The sequence below is a fragment of the Suncus etruscus genome, chromosome 5 (genome assembly GCF_024139225.1).
Source record: "Suncus etruscus isolate mSunEtr1 chromosome 5, mSunEtr1.pri.cur, whole genome shotgun sequence".
Lineage (NCBI taxonomy): Eukaryota > Metazoa > Chordata > Mammalia > Eulipotyphla > Soricidae > Suncus > Suncus etruscus.
In genome coordinates, this window is record NC_064852.1 from 50179965 (window position 1) to 50207875 (window position 27911).

Sequence of the window (27911 nt, forward strand, 5' to 3'; positions counted from 1 at the left end):
TAGGGGGGTTCACATCTAATGTTGATGATGGGATGGTAGGCATAGCGCATATTATACCCTGGGTCAGGGCTTTGCATATGCCAGGCACTTGAGTCACATCCTATCCCTTTCTATTTTTGTTTTATCTTTTGAGGAGTGCCATCTGGGAGTGCTCAAGGACTATTGTGACTGTGCTTAGGAGTGATCCTGTGGCATTGTTTTGGGGACCATATGTGGTACTAGGGATGAAAACCCTTGGGGATTGGGAATGGGGTCAGTCTAGTGCAAGTCAAATGCCTCATTTCCTGTACTGTCCTTTATAATCCTTACTAAAAAAATTTTTTTTCTTTTAGGACTTTTTGGAACACACCCTATGTTGTTCAGAGCTTGTTCCTGGCTCTGCATTTAGGGATCACTCCTGGTAGGGTCAGGGGACCATATGAGGTGCCAAAAATTGAACCTATGTGTGCTGCATGCAAAAATTGCCCTACATGCTGTTCTATCGTTTTGGTTTTTATTAATTATTTTTAATGAAGAATGAAAATCTAATCTCCCCACTAATAAAGAAATATGCAAGTAATGTTTATTATAAAATATCTACTATTGTTGTTTGCTTGCTTTTGCTATTAGGATATATTTTGCATAATGCTATAGGTAAAATTCTTCACCGAAGGCTACCCTGAATGATTTGGTAGGAAATTTTTATTGGTCTTTGGGTCACACTCAGCATTTCTCAGGGGTTACTCCTGGCTCCTCGTTCAGAACTCTCCTAGCACGTTCAGGGGGCCATATGGGATGCAGGTATCAAACCTGGGTCAGCTGCGTGCAAGGAAAATGTCCTACCCACTGTGCTTATCATTTCTATACTTAAGAACTAATTTTGATGTAGTAATGGGTGTGTTGAAGTCATTCAATTTAATTTGAGGATCAGTGAAAATGTGTACTAACTACTAACTCTGGATAAGAACTGGTGCTAAAAGCAGATAAAGTGATATGCATGATACACCTTCAGTAACAATATTGAAAATCACAATGTCTAGAAGGAAAAAATGGGGGTGGGTGAGAGAGAGAGAGAAAGAGAGAATGTCAAATGTCAGGGAACTGGGGAGTGTTGGATATTGGTGGCAGGAATGTGCACTGGTGAAGGGTGTTGTACACTTTATGACTGAAACTCAATCATGAACAACTTTGTAACTGTGAGAAAAAAAACCAATAACTATTTATGAACAACCTTTGTGAAATAAAGTAATTTTTAAAAATGAAAAAGGAGAAAAAATATGTACTAAAAGTTATAAAATCAAACTTTCAGGAATGGCTGTCCTGGGCTTGAGTCCTAAAAATTTGTTTCTCCCAATTCAGCTGACTCTGAAGAATAGAACAAATGCCTTTTTTTCCTGACAGCACTGAAAACTCTTCATGATGTTTGTGTCACTGGTAGATTTGCCTTTCCCAGAAGCCTTGGACTAAATCTGTTAAAATTCCTAATTATTTGGTTTTGCAGAAGAGAAGGAAACCATGCAGTAGAAGTTCTTTTCTGGTCAGTCTGCATAGGAAGTGTGACTTACTTCAGGCACATAAATGTCTATGTTCTTGTGGGGTTCCCTGTGATGGTCTTTGACAGGCGGTGGCAAACACATGCAAGAGTCAGTGATAAGTAAAGCTTGGGAGACAAATTATGAAAAATATAATTTGTCAACAAGTTGTCTGTGAGAGGTTGGACAAAATACCTTAATTCAAATTGGAAGGTACTTGGGTTTAAGTAAGATTCATTGCTTGATTATGCCCCAGATCAGCTGTTAGTTTTACTTTGGGAGAGAGTTCCAAATTTTCATCTTTATAGTGTTCCTCAAATACCATCTGGACTGATCCCTTAAAGTGAAAATTAAAATGAGGTGGGATATTGTGATTTTGAATTTACCTATGTATTTGTTTAGCTAAACTATAGTGATAGTCTTTTTGTTCAACATCCTTCACCCTCTGGATTTGGAGAAAGGTAGAAAGAGTGAAAAAAAAAATCGCCAGACTCATTTGAAATGAGAGGGCAGTGTGGAAATCTCCTTGAATTCATGTTTGTAAGCCAAATTTATTTTTATAAACCTTTAAGGGAAGACAACTTGTTCTTTAGATACTTGGCTCAGGCTTTGTCCTCTTCTTTCAAATAAGCAAAGACCCGAACTGAGAGCTGACTAGAAATAATGAATTTAGGAAATAAAAAAAAAGCCCACCCCCAATGTGAAAGCAAAAAAAAAAAAATTCATGTGTGATCTTTTGTTTTGTTTTGTTTTGTTTTTAATAATTCTTTGGAACTGCTGTCTTTTGAAAGAGTCCAAGTCTTTGCTTAAGTGTATTTGTCACCATAGAGGGTAAGTGGGATTTTTAAGTCCTTAATGTGGTTCTGTAAATGTAAGCCTCTTTATTTAATCATGTTATTTCTGCAGAAATGATCTCTTGTGTCTGTGTCTCTCCCTCCCATTTCTTTTAGTGTCTTAGATCCAGGCTAAGTATTTGAGCAGCCATTGCTAAGCACTTCCACATTGGAAAACTAGAAGGACTTGGCTGGATATAGTTCTGATTTTCACAGAAGGGGATTATTTTTCCCTCTGATGTTGTAAAAGTCATATACTTTTTAATATATATACTTGCCTTGGGGCCTACTGGCTTGAAAAAGCAATCAAGAATGAGTCTAGCTACTAAATTTAGAGAACTGAATCATAGTTTCTAGGTCTTATACAGTGAACAGTATTGTCACTGCCAGTTCATTGTTTCAGTGATTGTGCCATTTCTAGAATGAAATCCAAGGGTTCTGCTTAAACCTATTTGTTTCTGGCAATTCATTTTATTGATCGTGATTGATCGTGGAGATACTATATAATCAATAGAACATCCAAAGTCCTGCGTCAGATAGAAGCAAGTTTCTGCTTCTGCAAGTATTTCAGAATTCAGACATTGCCTTAGTTCTCTTTTTCCCTTCCTGGTTAGCAAGTCTGGTTTTACTTAGGCCACGATTTAACTGTACTGTCTCGACATTTCCAAGCTTTGCAAGTTAAAGGGAGACTTACAATACTAGGAATATGCTTTTTTGTGTGTAGATACTCTTTTGTTTTAAACTCATTCTCATTTTTAAAAATAATACTATTTATTTAAGCACTTTGATTACAGACATGATTGTAGTTGGGTCTCAGTCATATAAAGAGCACCCCCTTTCACCAGTGCAACATTCCCAACACCAATGCCCCCAATCTCCCTCCTCCCCCCAATTCCCGCCTGTATTCAAGACAGGCATTCTATTTCTCTCACTCATTGACATTGTCATCATAGTTGTCAGTGTAGTTACTTCTCTAACTGTCCTCACCACTCTTTGTGCCAAGCTTCATATCATGAACCAGTCCTTCCAGTTCTCATCTCTATTGTCTCTGGGTGTTACTACAATAATGTCTTTAATTTTTCTTAAGATCCATAGGGGCCGGGTAGGTGGCGCTGGAGGTAAGGTGTCTGCCTTGCAAGCGCTAGCCAAGGAAGGACCACGGTTCGATCCCCTGGCGTCCCATATGGTCCCCCCAAGCCAGGGGCGATTTCTGAGCACATAGCCAGGAGTAACCTCTGAGCATCAAACGGGTGTGGCCCAAAAAAACCAAAAAAAAAAAAAAAAAAAAAAAAAAAAAAAAAAAAAAGATCCATAGATGTAAACTCATTCTCATTTGATGTTTCCACTTGCCATTAGAGAAACAGTTATTCAAAGAGCAATACCTAAATTGCAATTTTTTTTGTGATCCCCTTTTCACAAGCCTCCTTTATTTTTGAAGCTCTCTACCCACCTTGTTTATGGAATCCTAAAAGTGTAGGTGTGAAATGTCCTTGACTAGTTATTTACTTTCCTACAAATTTGTAGACTGTTGTTTTTTTTTATGGTGAGTCAGAAGACTTTGGCATCCTTTAAAAATGCAATTAGTACTGTTTTTAAATTGGCCAAGGAAAATGATATTTTAAAGTGATGTTTTGGATTTAGTTTTGCTTTGCTTAGTGATGTTAGGTTTGGGGCTGGGGAGATAGTTCATGGGGCCAGAGCATGTATGGAGCCTGGATTTGATTCTGGGCACACTTGGCTTCCTGAGCACTGCTGGTTGTGGTCCTGTTGGTCCCTATTACTTCTGGGAAGACATAAAATAAACAAAAACAAAGTCAAACAAAGGATCTTAGGGTTGGTACAATCTGCCTAAATTATACAGGAAGGGAACTTGAAGTAGAAATAGTTGTATTTCTCCTTCTTTCTACACCACCCCACACACACTTTCCTCAATGTACTGCAAGTACTTTACCATAAAACTACATTTTCTGTCCTAGATAAGTTTTTATTAATAGTAAAATGAGAGACAAGGGAGAACACCTTAACTGGATATGAAACTTTCTGTTCCCCAACCCAATGCTGGGGTATTGAGCCCAGGGCTTCACATACCTGTGAATGGCTGAGCACATGTCTGGCCCTGTATTTGAAGAATTTAAAAACAAGCAAACAGGCTTGGTGAGATAGCACAGCAGTAAGGGTGCTTGCGTTGCACATGGCCAACACAGGACAGAACCCGGTTCAATTCCTGGCATCCAGTATGGTCCCTTGAGCCTGCCAGGAGTGATTTCTGAGTGCAGAGCCAGGAGTAACCCCTGAGTGCTGCCAGATGTGAACCCCAAGCCAAAAAACAAACAAACAAAAATCAAACAAGCCACAAACCTGGGGCCAGGGATATAATTTAGAGGACTATATATACTTTGCATGTATTTGCATGGGAGTTGATCCCCAGTACCACATGGTCCCTGAAAAGTGTGAGGTTGCCCAGGGAGCCTCTCTGCCCATCTCCCCAAAAGCAAGAAATTCAGATGGACACATTAAGGGAGATATTTAAAGAAATGATCTGGATAATTCAGCTTCTTTCTCTTTATTTGAACTATTTAGATTTCTTTCTTCCTTATTTCCCTTCCCTTCCCTTCCCTTCTCTTCTCTTCTCTTCTCTTCTCTTCTCTTCTCTTCTCTTCTCTTCTCTTCTCTTCTCTTCTCTTCTCTTCTCTTCTCTTCTCTTCTCTTCTCTTCTCTTCTCTTCTCTGCTCTGCTCTTCTCTTCTCTTCTCTTCTCTTCTCTTCTCTTCTCTTCTCTTCTCTTCTCTTCTCTCTCCTCTCCTTTCCTCTTCTCTTCTCACTCTTCTCTTCTCTTCTCTTCTCTTCTCTTCTCTTCTCTTCTCTTCTCTTCTCTTCTCTTCTCTTCTCTCTCCTCTCCTTTCCTCTTCTCTTCTCACTCTTCTCTTCTCTTCTCTTCTCTTCTCTTCTCTTCTCTTCTCTTCTCTTCTCTTCTCTTCTCTTCTCTTCTCTTCTCTTCTCTTCTCTTCTCTTCTCTTCTCTTCTCTTCTCTTCTCTTCTCTTCTCTTCTCTTCTCTTCTCTTCTCTTCTCTTCTCTCTCCTCTCCTTTCCTCTTCTCTTCTCACTCTTCTCTTCTCTTCTCTTCTCTTCTCTTCTCTTCTCTTCTCTTCTCTTCTCTTCTCTTCTCTTCTCTTCTCTTCTCTTCTCTTCTCTTCTCTTCTCTTCTCTCTCCTCTCCTTTCCTCTTCTCTTCTCACTCTTCTCTTCTCACTCTTCTCTTCTCTTCTCTTCTCTTCTCTTCTCTTCTCTTCTCTTCTCTTCTCTTCTCTTCTCTTCTCTTCTCTTCTCTTCTCTTCTCTTCTCTTCTCACTCGTCTCTTCTCTTCTCTTCTCTTTTCTTCTCTCTCCCTCTTTCTCTCCCCCCCTCTCTCCCCATTCTGTTACTTTTTGGAATTGTTCAGGAACTTTCCAGAATAAGTACAAAAAGAGAAAGCTCAATTGGTAGATTACATGGTTTGTATGTTCAAGGCCTTGAGTTCCATTCCCAGCATGTAAACCTCCCACCAGTGGGTGGGGGTACTTTACACAGCAATTAGGAAATGCATCAAAGGGGATAATGCATCTTTTTAATTAAATTTCTGCCTTCCTCTCCCTTTAATGTGCTTGATCTCACAGCACACACTCTTGGCTATAGTTACACATCAGGCTAAAGTGCTTGGACACTTGATCTAAGTGCCAGCCACGGTCACACTTCTTGCCACAGTGACAACACACCTTTTTAATTGTGGGACTTCCTGGGGTCACCTTCTTTTTTTTTTTTTTTTTTTTTTTTTTGGGGGGGGGGTCACCTTCTTAGTTTCAGTGCTTGTTCATGTTTGTGTTATGGCTGAAAGTTAAAGCACTGGATGTTATATAACAGAGCTATAAGGATCATGTTGGGGCATGGAACCCCTGACCTTATACTTGCAAGTTAGACCTTTTAGCCACTGGCTTAAGAAATTAAGTTTCCTTGAGTAACACCAGAAAATGAATTGATATGCGCTGGGAAATGTAATTTAACACTTGTAGATATTAAATCCCAAGTAGGAATTTCCTGGCCAAGACCAGTAGCTTTCGTCCCCCCTCGCCTTTGTCTTACCTCCCATCTATCAGCCATAATACCATGCCTGTAAACTTTAGAATCCCTTGTTACTCCTTCCTAAAAGCTGCAACTGGAAAACAAAACAAAACAAAACAAAACAAAACAAAGCAAATCCACAGCCTGTTTGTCCTCTGTCCTGTGAACTTGGCGGGGTGAGGCTGGTGTTTATTTACTGTGTATTCTAGCTCCGTTAATAATGTCTATCCTGTAAGTTGGGAAAATTGCACCTTTTAGAGGCTGTGGGTTGGGAGATGAGAACAAGGCATTTCTAGCTAGATGAGTTAAATGGCTTTGAGCAAAATAATGAATTTCTTGATTCTTATCTGTGAAACAGGAATAGTATTTAGTTCAAAGCAATGTGAAAACTAGGAGTTCTTTCATGCAGTGTAATACATTGCTTACATAATACATTGCTTAATACATATGCTATATCCTCAGGAAATAAAGGGGGTCTTCTTAGTATGTCAATAATTTTAGATAACTACATTAATGTCCAAGTGACATTTCTTTAGTAGTTCAAAGCCCTAAGAAAATTAACCAACATCAGAGGGATGACAGGTAGCATTTGAGCCTGAAGGTGCAATTGTAAATCCTATATTTGATCAAGCTTAATCTTTTCCGTTTGACCCTTTTATATGCATTGTCATTAGTCCCAGATTATAAATAAAAAAAAGAGTAAGGAGATTAATTTCCCTGAGGTCCTTAGCTAGAAAGTGGTGGAATTGGCTAAGGAAAAGAGATTGAATGAGGCAGAAAGAGATAAGTATAATGCAGGAAACAATATGGTCTTTGATGGGGCTGGAAAGAGTATTGTGGGATAGTACAGGGGGTAAAGTATTTGTTTTGCTTGAGGAAGAACTGAGTCTGTTCTCCTAGCATTTTATAAGGTTTCATGAACACATGTGTAATTCTTAAGTGTGGAGCCAGAAGTTATCCCTGAGAATCACTGGGTATGGCCAAAAATAAAGGGTGTCTTTGGAAAAGGTGGAACTAACTTAAATGTTTAAGAAGAGAAAACAGGGGGCGGAGAGATAGCATGGAGGTAAGGCATTTGCCTTTCATGCAGAAGGACGTTGGTTCGAATCCCAACATCCCATATGGTCCCCTGTGCCTGCGGGGGGCGATTTGTGAGCATAGAGCCAGGAGTAACCCCTGAGCGCTGCTGGGTATGACCCAAAAACAAAAAACAACAACAACAAAAAGAGAGAGAGAGAGAGAGAGAGAGAGAGAGAGAGAGAGAGAGAGAGAGAGAGAGAGAGAGAGAGAGAGAGAGAGAGAGAGAGAGAGAAAGAGAAAACAGGTTTTTAGGGGGTGGCAGGAGAAAATTTCAGGAAAGGGTATCTTTAAGGTTTAGAAGGAAATGGAGTGCTTTCCTTTCCTGCTTTATGGCTGAAAAGTGGAGAAATGAGATGAGAGAAAGTGGTTGACACAGAGAAAGGAGATCTAGGATGGTGCCTGGGAACAGCAGATAGTTGGCTTTATAGAGGTTGTGGGTGTTTGACAGCCAGTGCCAGAAGCAGCTGCTGGGTCCTAAGGTACACTGGGATCTTGGGCCTGGGTTTTGGGATTTTAGGGCAAGACTACCCTGCCAACGCTGAAGTGCTGCAGTGCTCGAGCTAATGTTGACGAAAATGAGATGTCAAATCAGAATCCAGGGGTTGTGTCCAAAGAAACTGGTGTATCCTTAGGATAGTGGACAGGAGTGAGGAGGTTTGAAGAGGTGTTTGTAGGGGAGTCTAGGATTTCTTCTTCTGAGTCTTTATCATGGATACATGTGGCCCTGAACACACAGCTGAAGGTACAACTTGGAAAAATGTTCACTTTGTTGTATTGAAAACAAATGGAAGACAGAGGCTGCACGGGTAACTTGAATTTGGGAAACTGAGCAGTGCTAAGTCAAGCTTGGACTAGAAGAATCTGATAAGCTGTTGTTTGTTTTTATTTTTAGGGGGCGTGTCCATAGGGGAAAGTAGTAACATAAAGGGGATTATACTTGAAGAAAGATTATTCTGGCATTTTTTTTTGGAGGGGCATACGTGAGGTTGTTTAGACCTCTTTTAGATAGTGGAGGAGGGGGGCAGAGGACTCCAAAGCAGTGATCAGGGGTTCCCAGGGTAATTTTTTTTTCTGAGCTCTACATACACTCTTGCTCAACACTTACTCCTGGTTTTACATTCAGGGATCATCCCTGGTGAGTTTGGGGGATTATCTGGGTGCCAGGGACTGAACATGAGTCTATTACATGGAAAGCAAGTTCCCTAATATCTCTCTGACCTCTCCCAGTAAGTCTTGACCAATGAGATAGGTGGGTTAGTTAGAGAACCTGACCATGTAGTGCAGTGAGATCATTGTGTTTCAACTTTTTAGGGTACATTTAAGTCGATGACTGGATGTGTTATTCATAACTCTTTGTATCTGATTAGATTAGAGGTAGAAGGGTGATGAGTTAAAAAACAGCCTTCATATCATTAATAATGTATATTTTACTAGTTACATGCATGAGTTTTGTGTGGCAGGCATATGGCTAAATACTGACTATGTACTATGGAGCAAAGTTGTATGTGTGGTGTGAATAGCTGGGAGAAATGAAGTGAAAAGCAACTCTGAAGTTTGGAACCTGGTCTATAGGACGGTATTTACTGAAATGGGACTAAGCAGCAAGGAGGGGGCTTGAAGGCCCCAGAATGACTTTTGTTGCCATGAGTTCAATTTGAGGTTGATTTTGGCAAAATAATTAATTTAAAATGATACATTTTCGGGGCTGGAGTGATAGCACAGTGGTAGGGCATTTGCCTTGCACGTGGCTGCCCAGGACAGACCTGGGTTCGATCCCAGAGTCCCATATGGTCCCCCAAGCCAGGAGCAATTTCTGAGCGCATAGCCAGGAGTAACCCTTGAGCATCACCGAGTGTGCCACCAAAACAAACAACAAACAAAAAAAAAAAATAAGAGAGACATTTTGGCCATAAATTAATGAATAAAGGCTCAAAAAAACCAAGCAAGGTCATGTAGATTTAAGGGAACCAGGTGGAGGAAGGGCCCTGTAGAACCAAGTTTACATTTTCATTTTAGGGAGCCAGAAGGAAGATTTAACAAGGAAGAAGGAATTGGAGCAGTTGCTAGTTTTTCTGTATAAACGTTTTTTAAAGATGGTTTTCATGTTTATTTTTGAACTTCTGAACAAGGCTTTGGAATAGCCTCAACACTTGTTTTGGCATTTTAGGTTAGATGACTATTGGGGTATAAGGGGGGCTGTTCCTGCATGCTTCACAGCATCCTTGGCCCTGAGCCACTGCCTGCTAGTGGGGAGCATTGAGTAACACTCCTTCTTCCCAGTTGTGACAATCAGATGTCTGCAGACATTGCCAAATGCACCCCCAGAGGCAAAAAATAAAAGCTAGGATTTTGTCATCTTTCTCTCCTCTTTCCTGTCCCCTAAACCACATCCAGGAAGGAATTATGTTGCAGGCAGTTCCAGCAAAGGGCTCTAACCCATCTTTGACTGTAAGTGGCTTGTGATTGAGTTCCCAGTAAGGTTACAGACAGGAGAACATTGGGCCCGACCCTGTGAAGAGATTTCTTCCTCTACTAGAGGAACTTGCTTTTCCTGGGTTTGCACGATGAGTTCATGTCTCCTCCTGACAGGCCAAGGCCTGTGGGAGAAGTGCATTCATGGCCTTTGGAGTAGGGTGGAGTGGGGAAACTTCATCTTTGCTAATTCGGGCAATTTATCCTTTTCCAAAAGAGTATTATTTTACACAAGGCCCTTATGCAGGTCTCCAGTGCTTTTTTGGAAAGCTGTTTGAATGCGGGGTTGAAGGAAACAGATGTGTGTCTGAATAAAATTTCTTGCAAGTTCATATTGAGCAGCCCCCTGCACCAAATGGATTGACACGAGATGCATACCGGGCAGCTGTCGTTTTCTGCCTCCGCGATGAATTATTTGAGTTAAATTGAAATCCTGGCTGTCCTGTATGCTTAAGGAATTCTTTCCTTTTGATCTTGAAAGAGGCAGAAGGAGACATGTTGGGAGACAAAAATGCCTTAAGTAACTCAAAACCATGCAAAAATGTGAAAGAGCAAGCTCCTGACAGTATCAGAAGTGTCTACCTTTTCTGGCTGGTCATGGGTTCAGGTCCACAGAGGAGAGGATTCTGCTTCAGCTCTGGTCTTTCTGTAGTTCAGGGGCTCCCTTTTCCCTTTGAACCTCAAATTGATTTCTGACAGTTGCTTGATGAAAAAGAAATGCTTTCTCTGATCAGTTTGGCTGACGGAGCCATTTATGGGCTTGAGAAATTGTCAGAAAAGACAGGCACTCAGGAAAGAGGGTGTCTAAGAAGCTTCTTTTGTATTTAATCCTTTAAAAGTCTCCAAATTCTCAGCGTTGTTCTTCTTTAAAATAGTGGAACAGAAGTGAGGCGCCGTGAAACAGGTGTGCTCTTGATCAGTTGTCTGCATCAGGCCGGGCAGATTGCCTTTTTAAGTGAGGAGCAAAACTGTGTCTGTTATACCATCCCCCCTGGTCACTGAATAAGATCTGGATTGCCTCTGAGGGTGGCCAGTCCTTAGAGCAGCAAGCTGAGACCCCCACGGAGTTATGCCTTCAAGAACTCTCTACTCCTTTATCCATTCTCAAAGATGGAGTAGTGAGAGTAGAAAGGGGGTAAGGGACAGTTGCTTTCTGACTCGATTTGTCTTGCTCTGTTTTCCCTCGCACATGTTTCTCATACTCCCTTCACTTGAATGCATTTTATAATAAATGTCTTTGTTGTTAATAGTTTTGATATTTAGGAAAATTATGAAGCTAGTACAATAGAGGTTCCAATCTCTCCCCAGCCCTCACCCCATTTCCCTTTCTACTAACATCTTACTCTGCTAATAGCATCATGAAACAATACTGGTTTGTTATTATTGACTAGAACACATACTTTGTTTAGATTTCCTTTGCTTTTTCTTCTTTTCTTTTTCTGTCCCAGGATTCCATTAGGCTGCTTAGTTTTCATGTCTTTGTAGACCTGTGGGATAGTTTCTCAAACTTTGTTTTGAGAAGTAGTGGTCAGGGACTTTGGAGAATGTTCCCCTTTTAGGATTTAGCTGACATTTTCCTGATGATTAGAAGGATGTGTGGAGCTTTGGGGAGGAAGAATCTAAAGATAAGGTGCTACCTGACTCACGTGTCATCAGGTGAATAAGACTCCATCAAAGTGGAACAATCTGACTTCACTGTTTGTATTTGCCTTCTGACGTCATGTGCCAAGTTTTCCCATGGTAAACTGTTCCCCTATATGACCCACTCCCCCCATTTTGTGCACTTCATTCTTTAAAGGAGTTGAATGGGCATTCGTAAAGCATGGGGATATTGAACCCCACTGCCTTGAGTGTGTATAACTTTATCTGCTTAAATTTGTTGGAATTCTTTTGCTCAGAAGCATTGACTCATTTATTGTTTCACTTATTTATTTAATAAGACACAGGGATATTTATATTATTCTTTGAGTTGTAATCTAACTTTATTTTTGTTCAAGTTGTTCCAACTTTGACCATTGGAAGCCTTTTAGTTGCTCTGTGTCCTTTTGGCATACTTTTGTTGTTTTTCAGAAGCTTTTACTTTCTGGTGCTATAGGTACCTCTCTTTTCCTTATTTTACTTTTGGAGAACCCAGTACCACTTCTGCTGATGCTCAGAAACTAGTAATGTTTGGGAGTTAACCATGTCTACACCTGGTGGTGTTCTGATGACAATGTATTGCCAAGGGTCAAACTCAGGTCCTTGCATGTGGAAGGCTTATATTCTCTATCTCTCTGACCCCCTTGTTAGTGTTTTATGAGCTTTCGTATACCAGGTTTTGTGCTTTGGCCAAGTACATCTTGATGGCCTGAAAACTAAGGTTTGCATATTTTCTCAAATGACTTACTCACCTCATCTTTGTGACTCGGTTTTCCTAAAACAAGTGTACCACAGTCCTCAGCTAATAATTAAACTACCCAATTCAGTGTTAATGTATTTTATACATAATAGTTTTACTTTAAACTTACTTTCAGATACTGAGCACACAATCATATTTTCTTTTTCTTTTTTTTTTTTTTTTGGGCCACACCCGGCGGTGCTCAGGGGTTACTCCTGGCTGTCTGCTCAGAAATAGCTCCTGGCAGGCACGGGGTCCATATGGGACACCGGGATTCGAACCAACCACCTTTGGTCCTGGATCGGCTGCTTGCAAGGCAAGCTATCTCTCCGGGCCCACAATCATATTTTCAACTCTGGGCCTTTCCTTAATTTTAGTCCATGCTTTTTGAGCCACTGTTTTTTCAGTGAATGCAATTATCATCCTCCACTTCCGTGTTTGACCAAATTCACATTTGCCAACTGGCAAGTTTTCCCTTATGTAAGTATTTGCTGTTTTGAGTGAATTGCCTTGCATTTCCCCTCCATAGGTAACATAGGATTCGCTAATAGGAATTCACATCTTCTGGAAAAGCCAGTGATGGAGAAAGTAGACACCATATTGGATTTAAATAGAAAGAACAATGAAGGAAACATAATTTTGTTTTGGAGGTAGTGCCATTTCTTTCTCCTTATTATTTCATCCCCTGCAATTATTTCCATTATATGCAATCAGGTACCAGTGTTGGATGGATGAGTGAGACATAAAATTCTAGACTATGTAAAGAACTCGAATAGTTCATCTGTGAATTCTTTGAGGCTTTAAACAGAACACAGTGGTTGCATGAAATCCAGATGAGTAGAATGAAAGTATTATTTACACTGTTGAATTCTGGGGACAGTTACAGTGTGGCAATCATTGTTCTGGAGGAAGCATAGGAACAGATGGATATTTATTTATATATAATATAAATCTATATTATATAGACATTAGCATTTTTAAAGAAAAAATGGTCAAATGTGACATTTTAGGACATAGAAATTACAAAGGTACTAATGAGCTGGAGACTAACCCTTGCTGATCTGTCCAAATAGATTTGGAGGAGGATGTTTTGGGCCACACCCTGCTGTGTTTAGGGCTTACTACTGGCTCTGTGCTTAGGGATCACTCCTCTGTCCTTAGGGGACCATATGAGGTGCCAGGGCTTGAAGCAGGCTTTTTACTAGGCAAGTTCCCTGTTTCGTTTTACTATCTCTTTGGCCCCCACATTAAATTATTAAGGACAAGCAAAGCCAGTTCTCTTCACCTTGTAGGCTTATTGCTTCTGCTGTTCAAAATTCTTCATCTTCATGCTTTCATACTGACCTTTATTCATCTCTGCCTCTGAAGAGAACCTTTGGTAAAGTGCACATTTATATTCTATGTTGTTTGAAGAGAAAGGGTGGGTGTTTGGAAATAGCTGTCAAAGAGTAAATAACAGTTAGATGCTTATATGGACCTTGGGAATCTAGAAATTAATTCCTTCACTACTTTTTGCTAAGATGCAGCTGGGCATTACTGTTAAATATAAGATTGGCTAGGCATGGCTTGAAAGCAAAGATCATATTTATAGTGCCACTGGCTCTGTATTGCTAGAGAGAGTTTTTCTTCTGTCTTCTCTAGGAAGTGGATCAGGTTCCTGTCCCCTCTCTGACCAGTACCTAGAATGTCAACAGAATGACTCATGTTCCTAACATCCTGTCCTTGTTCAGGAGCAAGGGAACTGTTTGCTTTTGGAAAACAGACTTACCTCTGTGGGAAACCCCAAAGTAAGCATTACTTTGGCGCACAGTACTCGCTAAATGATGCCTGTGATTTTTCCCCCCACCTACTATGATGAAAATAGAAGGTGCTGGGTTTTTCTATCTACCTGTGAAACAGGTGGTGAGTTGGTGGGCTTTGGAGATGAGAACACCATGGAAACTAGTTGTTCCAACTTTCTGGAATCAAAATGGATTGTGATGGAAAAACTGTCAGTGATAATCAGGACTAACTAATATTTAGCTACTGTGATTTGAGTTTTTTTGTATTGTAGTGGGATTTTGAAACTTTGATTTGGGTTTCCTAATTACATGTTTTGACTGTATAGAATGATAAGCTATATCATTCTATGTAACAGTATATAACATATAGTATAACAGTAAAATCTTTAAAAGCAAATGTGATATAGATGGTTTAGAAACATTCAGAGATGCTGTAGTGATAGCACAGTAGATCTGGCATTTGACTTGCATGTGACCGACCTGGGTTTGATCTCTGGCATCCCATATGGTCTCCAAAAATGATTCCTGAGCTCAAAGCCAGGAGTAAACTCTGAGTGCTTCTGGGTATGGTCCAAAAAAAAAAATCATTTTGATTGTCCAGAGAGATAGTACAGCTGATATCCCACTTGCTTTGCATCTGGCCGACCTGAGTTCTTTTCCTAGCTTTCCATATAGTCTCCCGAACACCTCAGGAGTGAATCCTGAATGCAGAGCCAGGAGTAACCCCTGAGCATCTTCAGATAGGGTCCCCAAAAGACAAATAAAACAAACAAACAAACAAACAAACAAAAAAGCTAAAAAATACATAAAAAGTGTCATCACAAAACCCAGAACTTTTTGTCACCATTTAGTGGCTGAATGGATTTTAGACAAGACTCACTTCAGAGTTTTACTCAGAAGTGGACTTGATTTGTTATTTGTAGTTGTTGTTGTTTCAAATTTAAAAATTGTGTGGTTATAGATGTTTGTTGTGTATCTTTTCAGCAGTATCATACACTTGCAGGATGAGTGGGCAAATCCATATTCTTTAATTCCAGTGATATAGAACAGTGTTTTTCCCTTGCTGTACTGGCTCTTGGACTGGTGGTTGAAAACCACTGCATACAACATAGACTTAAAATTATTGACATAAATGCTGTTCCTCCTGTTGAAGAAGGGGTTATCTCAGTCCTAAAGTTATCTATTGTGCTTGCTAGTATTTTGAGTGCAGTGAGGGATGAACCCATGATTTCCAACCTTTATATACTTGGGAATCAATGATTGAAAACCACCGATGAAGTGTATAAGCTTGCATGTTGGGAAACATTCTGCCTCTTTTATGTTGGACTTAATGTTGTAGTGGAGGAGAAAAACATAGCAGAGGAGGAAGTAATCAATGTGGAGTTTCTGAAACTGTTGGTGTACAATTATCCTAAGTGCTGTGGGTGAGATACAAGATGGTAGTTTCTGTTCCTTCACTCTCTCATTTTAAATTTTCCCTTTTCTGGTGGTGGTGTCATTTTGGTTGAATAGAGCCAGGGACTGAATCACAGCTGTCTTGGCCATGAATATTCCCATTTTACAAGTGAAAAATTTAAGCCTTAAGAAAACTTAGATAATTTGTCCCACATTATAAAAATGACATAAGTGACACTGCAGTCTTGCCTTTTCTCACGTCAGATCATGCATCCCCTTCACTTCCTTAGAGAATAAAAATTTATTAATAGGGCCCGGAGAGATAGCACAGCGGCGTTTGCCTTGCAAGCAGCCGATCCAGGACCAAAGGTGGTTGGTTCGAATCCCGGTGTCCCATATGGTCCCCCGTGCCTGCCAGGAGCTATTTCTGAGCAGACAGCCAGGAGTAACCCCTGAGCACCGCCAGGTGTGGCCCAAAAACCAAAAAAAAAAAAAAAAAAAAAATTATTAATAAACAGTGGAGGAAAGGCCTGAGGAAAGAAGAGCATACTAGTCATAAAAAAGTGACACTGTGAGAGGTTCATGGGCATATTGATTGTAGTGCAGTGATTTTGTATTTGGATGACAGTTTGAACTTTGTCATTTTTCATACCTGCCCTGTGCTATGTCCCCTTTAAAGTGTTTTGGGGTCAAAGAAATAGTACTGCATGCCTTGCTTGAATGTGACCTAGGTTTGATACCTGGCACATATAGTTTCCTATGCACTACCAGATGGGCCCCAAAACAAAATAGAGTGAAATATTTCTTTTTTTACCTTAGTTTTTGATTAAGATTTAAAACTGGACTATAGGGACCAGAGAGATAGCATGGAGGTAAGGCATTTGCCTTTCATGTAGGAGGACAGTGGTTTGAATCCCGGCATCCCAGGTCCCCTGTGCCTGCCAGGGGCGATTTCTGAGCATAGAGCCAGGAGTAACCCCTGAGAGCTTCTGGGTGTGATCCAGAAAAAAAAACAAAAAAAAAACTGGACTATAATTAAAAATAGATTTTATTTTATGTTTTTGGTTTTGGGACCACACTCAGTATTGTTCAGGGCTTGCTCCTGGCTCTGTAATCAGGGTCATTATATGGTGGTGATCAGGGACCCCCATATAGAGTGGTCAAACAGCAATCAAATAGTGATGAAACAACTCCCTGCCTGTTGTACTCTCAACCCACACCCCAAAAGACATAGTTTTAAAATCTTCACTTATTGTTTAGTGCTTACTTGTTAATTCCTGAGTGCCCACCAGTATAGTCATATTGATGTTAAATGAACAAAAAGTTAAAATGAATGTTTCACTTTCTTCTATCCTCCCTTCCTCTGCCAAGGACTAAGTTGCCATTGAAATGGACTGAATGTGTCATTAATAGATCACAAGGATTTCTTACTATCAACTACTTTTCTTTCCTTTCTTTTTACCCCCCTTTTTTTTTCTGTCTTGCAGGAAAATCTCTTGTAGCCTTAGCTACAGCTTTGGACATTGACTTTTGGCAGGGCCTCCTTCAGGGAGGAGGATGGCGAATGCAGTGTAAACACTCTCCTTTTGTGCCTTCCTTGCCCAACTCCCATTTCTCACTTTACTTGAAAGTCCCCAAAGTGTTTTCTTCTGCTGAGTTGTAGCCCAGTAGCTGTATAGTGACCAAATACTAAAAGGAAATAATTTACATTTCTTCCCTTGTTTCTGACCCTCACCCAATACTGAATTTGACTTTTATTTTTAGCTGCCATATTGAGTATATTATTTCTGTGCCCAACCAGCTTTGTCTTCCTTTTGTAAATACAGTAAAATTGCATTTTTTTATGGGCTGGTTTCAGTTCATTTTGTTAGTTTCATTATTTCAGAAACAACCATCTTATTGTTTTATTCAGCTTCTTGAGTGAAGTGGATTTCTGAAAAACTTAAAATAGTAAAATATGGGCCCGGAGAGATAGCACAGCGGTGTTTGCCATGCAAGCAGCCGATCCAGGACCAAAGGTGGTTGGTTCGAATCCTGGTGTCCCATATGGTCCCCCGTGCCTGCCAGGAGCTATTTCTGAGCAGACAGCCAGGAGTAACCCCTGAGCAATGCCGGGTGTGCCCCCCCCCAAATAGTAAAATATAACAAAACAGGATCTTTGTCCAGGAATCATGTTGGTTGGGTGATACAGCATAGGTACTGATTTGAACCTCAGTACCTAATAGTTTTCTCCCCTACCCTACCACTGGCAGAGCAAAACAGGTCTGATCCTCACAATGAAAATAAAACAACCCAATTCAGTTAGTGAATATGTATTCTTTATCATACGTCCATGTTCTCTTCCATGCCTTTGTTGTAAGAGATTTCTTAGGGTTTAGGCACCATTTTTTCAATTGAAGTCTCTGAGGAGTGAGAATTGAAATGACAGTATCTGGATATTTTTTCACATTTTCTCAGAGACAGCTGTCTTACCATTCTTTTCAATTTTCCAACTTGTAGACCCTGCCAGTCAGAAATCAAGTGAGATTCAAGAATTATGTGTAAGTTATTGTGTTTTCTTTGAAGTGTAGTCCTGACTGCTGGATCAGGAGGAAATTTTTACTCTGCATTGACTTCTAATATTAGTTCTGGGCTGGAGATAATGTACATGAGTAGGGTTCCTTGCATGTCACTAACCTGGTTTGATTACTGGCATCATGTATGGCCCCATAAGTACTTCCAGGAATCACTTCATGAGTAGAGACATAAATAGCACCTGAGCATTGTGGGTATGGTATGGCTGCCCCTCCTACCCCAATTAAAAAAAATAAAGGTCTGTGTGATAGCACAGCAGGTAGGGCTTTTGCCTTGCAAGTGTCTTGCCTGGATTCGATCCCTGGCATTTTAAAGGTGCCCAAGAGCCACCGAAAGTAATTCTTAATGCAGACCCAGGAGTAACCGCTGAGCATCACTAGGTGTGATCCAAAAACAAACAAAAAATGTTTATCCTTTGTAGATATAGAAACTCTTTGGAAAAAAAAAAAGAAACTCTTTGGGATATTTCCAAGTGAAGAGAATAAGGTTTGCATTTGTCTTTGTGATGTGTCTAAGCCTTTTAAGGTCCTGATGAAAATTTGATGAACATGAATTCATCCTTTTGTTTGTTTGTTTGTTTTGGGCCACACCCATTTGATGCTCAGAGGTTACTCCTAGCTAAGCACTCAGAAATTGCCCCTGGCTTGGGGGACCATATGGGACACCATGGGATCGAACTGCAGTCCTTTTTAGGCTAGCGCTTGCAAGGCAGACGCCTTACCTCTAGTGCCACCTTTCTGGCCCCAAATTCATCCTTTCTCTACCCCCATTTTATTTATAGATATAATGAGACTAAGGTGCTCCAAAGAGATATGAATATAATTATTCTATGGTTGCTACTTTTTGACTTAATCTGATTGCCATATGCAAGACTTTAAAAATTCATTCTTTCTTTAGAATTAGAATGGCAATTTGCAAAACCAACTTAGTCTCATTCCCCTTTCACTTATTGATTGTTGCAGTGATCAGGGGTTGAACACACTTGAACTTAGTGTAACCTGGTGGTCACACACATGGTTATGGTGCTTGCACAAGTACTTGTCACTGACTGTACAGTTAATTGTGCTTAAGCCCACTTGGCTTGCAGTGCTCACTGGAGGTCACACTTTTTCTTCTTGCACACATACCATGTGCTAGAGATCGCAGACTTATTGTTGTGATCCTAGGAATCCCAAATAGCAATGCCACTGAGATCCTGCTGATCAGGGGTTCTAACTAGCAGTCTCACACTTTTTTTTTTTTTGGTTTTTGGGTCACACTCGGCAGGACTCAGGGGTTACTCCTTGCTCTATGTTCAGAAATCGCTCCTGGTGGTCATGGGTATATGGGATGCCGGGATTCGAACCACCATCCTTCAGCATGTAAGGCAAACACCTTACCTCCATGCTATCTCTCCAGCCCCAGTCTCACTTTTTTTTTTTGTTTTGGTTTTTCGGGCCACACCCGTTTGATGCTCAGGGGTTACTCCTGCCTAAGCGCTCAGAAATTGCCCCTGGCTTGGGGGGACGATATGGGACGCGGGGGGGAGGGGGGGAGGATTGAACCGTGACCTTTCCTTGGCTAGCGCTCACAAGGCAGACACCTTACCTCTAGCACCACCTCACCTGCCCCCAGTCTCACACTTTTAAGGCATGAGCTCCATGACTGAGCTATCCTTGGGCCCCAATTTAGTTTAAAGCTGATATAATGCCACCTATTTATTCTTTTAAATATATACTTTTTTTTTTTTTTGGGTAAGGAGGTTAGAAGGTAAGGTGTTTCATAGTTGAGTAAGCATTGGAGAGATAGTACAGGGGTTAAAGCACTTATCTTGCATTCAGTCAACCCTGGTTCATTCCCCAGCATGACATATGGTCCTTGAGCATTGTCTGCAGTAACTCCTGAGTTCAGAGCCAGGAGAAAGACATAAGAACTGTGTCAGATGTGGTCAAGCCCATCTTTCCTACTTCCCCTAGACCCCTCCAAAAAATATCCCAAAACTTTATATAGTCAGAAGGGGGGAGCAGGCGTACATGCTTGTCATGTGGGAGCCCTGGGTTCAATTCACAGTACCTCATGGCCCCTGGAGCACTTCTGTGATGGTCCTGTTGATCCTCAGCAGCTCTGGAGTGAGCAGTACTGGAAGTGACCCCTGAATCCTCTGAGCACTTCTTGGGAGATCCCCTTACTCCCACCTTCCCAAACCCCCAAAATGAGTTGTCTTGGAATTAGAAACCAGGATGCAATACCACCCTAGATGATTTGGGTTATTAAAAAGTAATTGAATCAGAAATATATCAGAGACAAAAGGCACAGTGTTTAGCTAATAGACTAGGTACCTGAGCAAAATGAGGAGTGAAGATGATTTGAAAGCTACAGTTTTGGGAAACAGCAGCAGAACACACAATTTGGTTCTGTCTCAGTTTTATGGATGCCTGCCTCTTCCTAGCATAAGGCCCTCCTCTTTTGCAGTATTAGTTTCAGCTTTGTTGGTCAGATAGCAGCTGACTCTAAGTTACTTATGGGACAAGTACTTATGGGACAATATGGGACACAGGTTGTGAGCACAGTGCTTCTGTGCCAACCTCTTTTGCTATATAGGGGACAGCGGTGTTGACTGCTGCAGCTGACCAATGCCTTTTCTTTGTGGTGCCTGGGTCCCACAGTCCCACTTTGACTGCTCATGAAACTAAGGGTAGGACTAGCCATGAGCGAAAGCAGCAGGTCAGGGATTGTCACTGTTTGACAAGATTCATGCTAACTTCTTTGTATCAGTCCTTTAGCTCCACAAGGAGGGTCAGCTTTGGGGTTGTGCTGAGGAGGATGTAGCATTTTGAAATTCTGAGGCTCAGGCATGTCTCAAGTAGCATGTGTGTATGGATGCGGGGGATCAGAAAGAAAGTACAGCAGGGAGGAGGTACTTGCCTTACATGCAGCATACCTGGGGTGGATCCTCAGCATCCTATATGATCCCCCAAGAACTACTAGGAGTAATTCCTGAGTTGTAGAACCATGAAAAACCCCTGAGCACTGCTAGTATGGCCCCTTCAAAACAAAACAAAACAAAAACTGTAATTAGAGATTCTCAAATTTATTTGGTCTACTTCCGCTTTTTAGGAAAAAGAAAGTACTTAGCCTGGAAATGAATCTTATTTAAGAGAACAAACAGAAAGACAGAAAGAGTCCTTGTTCCCCAACCACACCACCACATCCCCCAACCTCTCCAATTGCAGTGGACACTACTACTGCCTATCTTAGTTCTTCCAGTACTCTTTGGGGGTTGGTATTTCCCACTTTCTGAAACATTGGTATAAGGGATCCAAATATCTCTGGCTTATTCTTGAGAATGTCAAGTGGACAAAATCTCTTTGACTACCAGCTTGTCCCCACTCCATGTCAGTCATTGCATAGACTTTTGGAGTAACTGTGAATCATTAAGTGTTTTGCTTTGCTTCATACACACTTATTTGCTCATATTTTTGGATGGGGAGTCTTCCCCAAAAAAGATTGACTTGATTAAAATAAGTCTCCCTGTAGGAGAGATTATTAATATTATAAGCTATGTGGCCTTATGGGCAGCTGGCTGGATGCCTGGAGATGCACTTGTACACTTGCCCAAAATTATTTCTTCCACCTGTTGTTATGAAATTGTGGTATATTCTCTGACTGCTAATTACTTCTAATTAAAGTGTACTCCACTCCCATCCCCACCATGCCTCTAGATTGCTTAGAACAATGCCTCACTTTCTTTCCTTTCCTCTCCACTCCCCTCTTTTCTCTTCTCCTCTCCCTTCCCCGCCCTTCTCTTCCCCTCCCTTCTCCTCTCCTTTTCCCTTTCCTCCCCTCCTCTCCCTTCTCCTTCCCTCCCCTTCATTCTTCTCTTTTTTATTTTTGATTCATATCTGGCTGTTCTCAAGGTTTACCCCTGGCTCTGAGCTCCTAGATCACTTCTGGCAGAACACACTAGAGACTAGACTATAAGCAGTACTGGTGATTGAATTTAGATTAGCTGTGCAAAGCAAATGCTTTACCTGCTGTATTATCTTTCCCAGCTTATTTTTCATTGTTTAATTGTGGCAGGGGCCCCACATTTGGCAATGCTTGGACTTGTTGGTCTTTAGGTCTGTACCACCCAGTGGTACAGAGATGCAGCTTAGAGCCTTGCATATGCCAGGCATGTGCTCTATTACTTTCCTGGCCTTATTCAACAAAATATTTTCCTTACTCTCTCTTTCTTTTTCTGGTTTTTGGTTTTTGGGTCACACCCGGTGGTACTCAGGGGTTACTCCTGGTTGTCTGCTCAGAAATAGCTGCTGGCAGGCACGGGGGACCATATGGGACACCGGGATTCGAACCAACCACCTTAGGTTCTGGATCTGTTGCTTGCGCCGCTGTGCTATTTCTCCGTTACATTGGGCTCGAAGAATACCCCCAACACAGCCAGACGCCATCCTTCCTTCCTTCCTTCCTTCCTTCCTTCCTTCCTTCCTTCCTTCCTTCCTTCCTTCCTTCCTTCCTTCCTTCCTTCCTTCCTTCCTTCCTCCCTTCCTCCCTCCCTCCCTCCCTCCCTCCCTCCCTCCCTCCCTCCCTCCCTCCCTCCCTTCCTTCCTTCCTTCCTTCCTTCCTTCCTTCCTTCCCCTCTCTATTTCACTCCTTCCTTTCCAATACAAAAAAGTAGAAGATACTTTTGGAGGAGAGAGTGCCAGAAAGTCAAAGTGAGTTAGTGATATCTGGAGAGGTAGGCATAAGAGAAACACTGTCTCTGAAAGCTAACATTGATTATTACTTCCGTATTTGAACACAATAGTGCCTGCCTTTATAAAAATGAGGGTTTTTATTCACTAGCCATTTTGTTTGATAGTATGAGCTACATGGTGTTGTCCTTGAGGAGAATAGATTTTGCTATTTCTTACTGCATTCTTGACATGCTTTAAAAAAAAAAAGGACTGCTATAATCTACTGTAGTTGATTGATGCTGAGAAAATTTGCTGCACCTAACAATAGTCCTTCTCCATGAAATGCTCCATTGATACTTTTAGAACTCATTATTGCTAACCAAACAGTAGTGGTTTTATTACTGTACTAATGGAGCCTAGTACATGAAGGTTGGAGCATAGCGGAAGGCGGGAGAGTGGGACCCTGAGTGTAGGCAGTGAAATATTTCTTTCCATGATTAGTGGTGCTCCTAGAAAAGGTGTCAGGAAGATTCCATTAAAGTAAATAAGCTAGATGCAGTGCAGGGCTTAATATGCATATATGCCAGAAAAATTAGTCCTATCAGGGAGGAAGAACAGTTTTGTGAAGTGCAGACAGCAGAGTTTACTGGCTTTTACTACTCAAGTGATTTGCTTTCCCGACTTTGGAGGCAGACCAGGGAGCTGAGCTGGGCTGTCTGCCACACTTGGGACTTTGCTCCTGGTCTAAGAGAACAGAACCACAGGATAGCTTCTCTCTTCTCTCTTAGTTTTTGTAATTGCATGGGCCCTTTCTCTGTTTCTGACAGCCCTTCTTCCTTTCTTTCTTTAAATCTTTTTTCGATTGGAATGATTTCTCCATTTATCTTTATTGTGATTACTCATGGACTCGATTTTTTACTCATGTTTACGATGTTACAGTTGTGTTTTTCTTTAACCTCGCTGTATTATGTCCTTTTCCCCCTCTCATTGTAACTTCTTTTGAACAGGGTAGACAGTTATTAATGCTTTTTCCCTGCTAGTTAACATATTTATTATATATTTGGGGCTTATCTTTGTGGGAACAGTGCATCCTTGATGAATTACAGTTGATTCTAGATTCTTTGTTTTATCTCTTGTTTTGTACAGGGCTTTTATTGGGAAACTTTTTGGTTCCACTCAGAAGTCCTCAGGGACTATTCCTAGCTTTGTGCTCAGGAGTGACCCCTGGTGATGTTTGTAAGATCATATGTGGTGCTGGAGAGTTGAACCTGAATTGACTATGCATAACAAGTGCTTAACCCATATACTATCTCTCCTGCCCTAAAATTTTAGGATTCTTTATTGTTTTGTGTTTGTTTTGGTGCTATACCTGGTGATGCTCAGGGTTTATTCATGAACCTATGCTGAGGGTTCACTTTTGGTGGTGATGTAGTGCCAAAGATGGAACTTGGATTGGCTGCATGCAAGACAAGTACCTTAATTCCTGTATTATCTCCATGGCCTTAAAAGTTCTTGGTTCTTGTTGAACCACACTGGCATTGGAATGATTTTGCACTCATTTTCTGCTTGGATCTCTCCCAAGACTCTTATTTTCTGAAATTGCTTGTAACTTTCCTCATGGCCCTTGGCCAGTATCTCCTGCCCTTGGTGATGCTCCTGTTTAAAGTGGCCACCCCCTCTGCTGAGTGGTTGGCTCTCTAGAATACTAAGGAAGCTCTTAAATCTTGCAGAGGCTTTTTATCTTTCCTCTTGTGCCATGGTATCTGTTGGCCAGCAGCCTGTCCTTGGAGACTTGAATGACTAGGCTCCCCTGAGCCCAGTTCCAGGCCTCTCTCCAAGGTAGCACACAAGCCAGACAGGCTTAGCCCACTTCTAAGGGCAAAACAAAAGCAAAGCAAACACCCCCCCCCCCAATCCATTTTATCTTGAGCACTCTGCATCTTCTATCATCCATTCTTTTAGTTTTGGTTTAGCCACAGTGGTTAAAATAAAAAAAGAAGGAAAGATTAATTTCTGGGGCTAGAGCAATAACACAGTAGTTAGGGCATTTGCCATGCACGAACTAGCCTGAGTTCAATGCCTGGCATCCCATTTGATCCTCTGAGCTCGCCAGGAGTGATTCTTGAGTGCAGATCTAGGAATAATCCCTGAGCAGTCGAGTGTGGCCTCAAAACTAAAACAAACAAAAGGGCCCGGAGAGATAGCACAGCGGTGTTTGCCTTGCAAGCAGCCGATCCAGGACCAAAGGTGGTTGGTTCGAATCCCGGTGTCCCATATGGTCCCCCGTGCCTGCCAGGATCTATTTCTGAGCAGACAGCCAGGAGTAACCCCTGAGCACTGTAGGGTGTGGCCCAAAAACCAAAAAAAAAATAAAAAAATAAAATAAAAAAATAAAAAATAAAACAAACAAAAATTAATTTCCATTGTCACTTTGTTTCGTATCCATTTACATAAAATTTTAGTCACATTCACTATGGCTACTATAATCCTATTTTTAAAATGTTAATAAAAGAATAGAATCTCCATGATGTTCAATAACTGCCATTGTTTTGCAAGAGAACAGGAGGTTCATACCTGGGAGTATAGTGTGGAAAGCTCCTTTGTTTGCCTTGAACTTGTTAAGCTTTCTATACTTGAAGGTGGGTAAGCCTCATCACCTCTTATGTAGCAGGGATGTAGCAGGGATGATAACACTGACTTTACAGCTTTGTGATAGAGCTAAATATATATATATAGTGTTTCCTGAAAATGTTTTGGAAAATGAAGTACGCTTAAATGTAAATGAATATGATTTGTTTTTTGCCTTTAGATGTTTACCATTTGGACAATTTAAGATGTAGGTACACCAAAGATTAGGCTTGCCCACACATTTATTTCTGTGGTGTGAGTTAAAAAAATGGAAACCACCAATTGAGGTGCTTTAGCCTGGCCTTTAGCCATGTCATCTCTACTTTAAAGATACTGAGTAAGTTACATAATGAGTTAGGTGCGTTTTTTGTTGGTTGGCTTGTTTTTAAAGGCTTTGTACAACATAGTGGAAGGCAGAAGGAAGATAGAGATGCCTTTAATCATTACTGGTTCTCGAGAGGGTATTTCTCAAGATGTGTTTCTTCATCAAAGTCACCCAGTAGATATGAATTGTATCTCCCAAGAAATATTTACCACAGCCTCTTCTGTCAACATGGATATGGTCTCTAGGGTGGCAATAGTAGGAATGTCCTTTCTCTAGTCAAGTGTAAGACCTGAATTCATATGCTTCTTCCCAAGTCAGCCTTCTAGTCTGAAGTTGTGCATCCAAGAAGTGAATGATCAGTATTCTCTTGGCTACTGGAGAAATCCTTTTTTTGGAGCATCTGCCAAGTATAGATGGGAAAAGACTTTTGGAATTACGAAGCTACCTTCTGAAAAATGGTTAAATGAAGGCATAGGTTTATGGATGTCCTGCTCTGTGCACAGAAGCATTTTAGAGCTTTTTTTTAGATTGCCATCAGAGAGATAAGAGATACAGGGGTCTTTTCTCTTATCTGGAAGAACCTGGAGAAAGATGATGGAGGGTAGGACATCTGCTGGCACTAGCTAGTGATGTTGGTACACTTATGACACTTCCAGAGTTGACTTTAAGGAGTAATGTTCATTCTTTTATTTGTTTGTTTGTTTTTCTCCCTTGCCAACACCGGGGTGGTCAGGGTGCATGTGTGGTCCAGGGGATTTAGTTCAGAACCTCAAGCTTGCTTGGGGTGCTTCTCCCATTGGGGATCCCTAATGGTAAGATAGTCATAGTCACTTCAGTACTTGCATGTGGCACCAGTGTTTGAGCTCATGATTATGTTTACTGGGCAAACACTTCAAGCCATTGTGCCATCTTCCAGGCCCTCTCTTGTTTTTACAAAGCAAGGTTAGTTGATACTAGTAGTAGCTGATGACTATTTTTGTCACCAACATTCATGAAGAACGAGCCCTTTTAAAAATAATTTCTGTAAAAGACTGCACCACACTATTTAACCACTACTGCTGAAAGCTGGCCAGATGCTTGGAAAAGTTTCTAGGAAATATTTTAAGTTTTTCTGAAAGAAAATCTTAACCCAAATAGGACAGGTGTGGCCTGCCTTCCAGTCTGTAGTTTTTCTTTTACAAAGCATTGCAGTTGCAAATGGATTCATCTGTGCTGTCTTCTACAGGAAGCATACGAGGCAGGGCCACTTATACAAGATTTGGAGGAGATGTTCAGTAAGATTAGACTTTGGTTGCTATATTTAACTTTTTAATTATATGTACTATTGGCATAAAGTTTAATTTCCCTGAGAGTTTCAGCCAAGGCATGAAAACGAGGACCAAGTAAGCTAATAAAATTAAACAACACCAACATACCAAGCCCCAAATCTACCAGTTATGTCCTAGGCAATTAATTAGAACAGCTTGTAATTACTAATGCCTGTGATTGCTTTGCTAATTTAGAAACAATAGTACAAGTGTCTCCCAAGATTGAAAGTTGTCCTTCAAATGGACCTGAAATAGTGCAACTCACCATACATTTTTAGGTCTGGGTAGTCCAGCCTTTGTGATTCAGAACTAGGTTGTTTTCTGTGTATTTCTACAGTGGATTTGCTTCTGTATGGACTTAACTTTGCCCTTCGTCACCTCAATTTCTTTAGGACATATGAGTCACCTGAACAAATCTAAGGAGTCAAATAGTTGAAACTGACAGGTTTGAGGTTTTTTTTTTTTTGAGCAAAATAGAATATATTGGAGTTTATCTGTGAATCCACTTGATTCTTGAGTTAGTTTAAGTATTGAGGGTTGTTTTGAGCTTGTGATTGAAGATTACTGAAACAAAACTTCAGGTTCTGGGTTAACTAGAGGAGTTTGGAGAGTCTTTGAATATGATTTGTGTGTGTGCCCTTGCATGCATGTGTGTGCTTACCCACACACGTGCACACACAAACACAGAGCTTGACATTCATTCGGCTGATTCTTCACTGATCAGACATTTGGGGCTGGGAAACAGCTTTGCCGTGGGTTAGTATGCCATGCTAATCGTGGGGCAGAGTTGGGAGTTAAGCAGTAGGCAGGCACCGCGTTTGTGTATGTAGACTCCAAAGTGGTCCTGTGGTCTCTACACATACCTCTAAGATAATCAGGG

At 41.0% G+C, this 27911-nt stretch overlaps 1 protein-coding gene across 3 annotated transcripts in view; it reads left to right on the top strand.

The window, feature by feature from the left end:
- The window catches only part of FMNL2 (formin like 2), a 350132-nt gene that overhangs the window by 69466 nt on the left and 252755 nt on the right, over positions 1 to 27911 (top strand). The gene's annotated exons all lie outside the window — the stretch shown is intronic.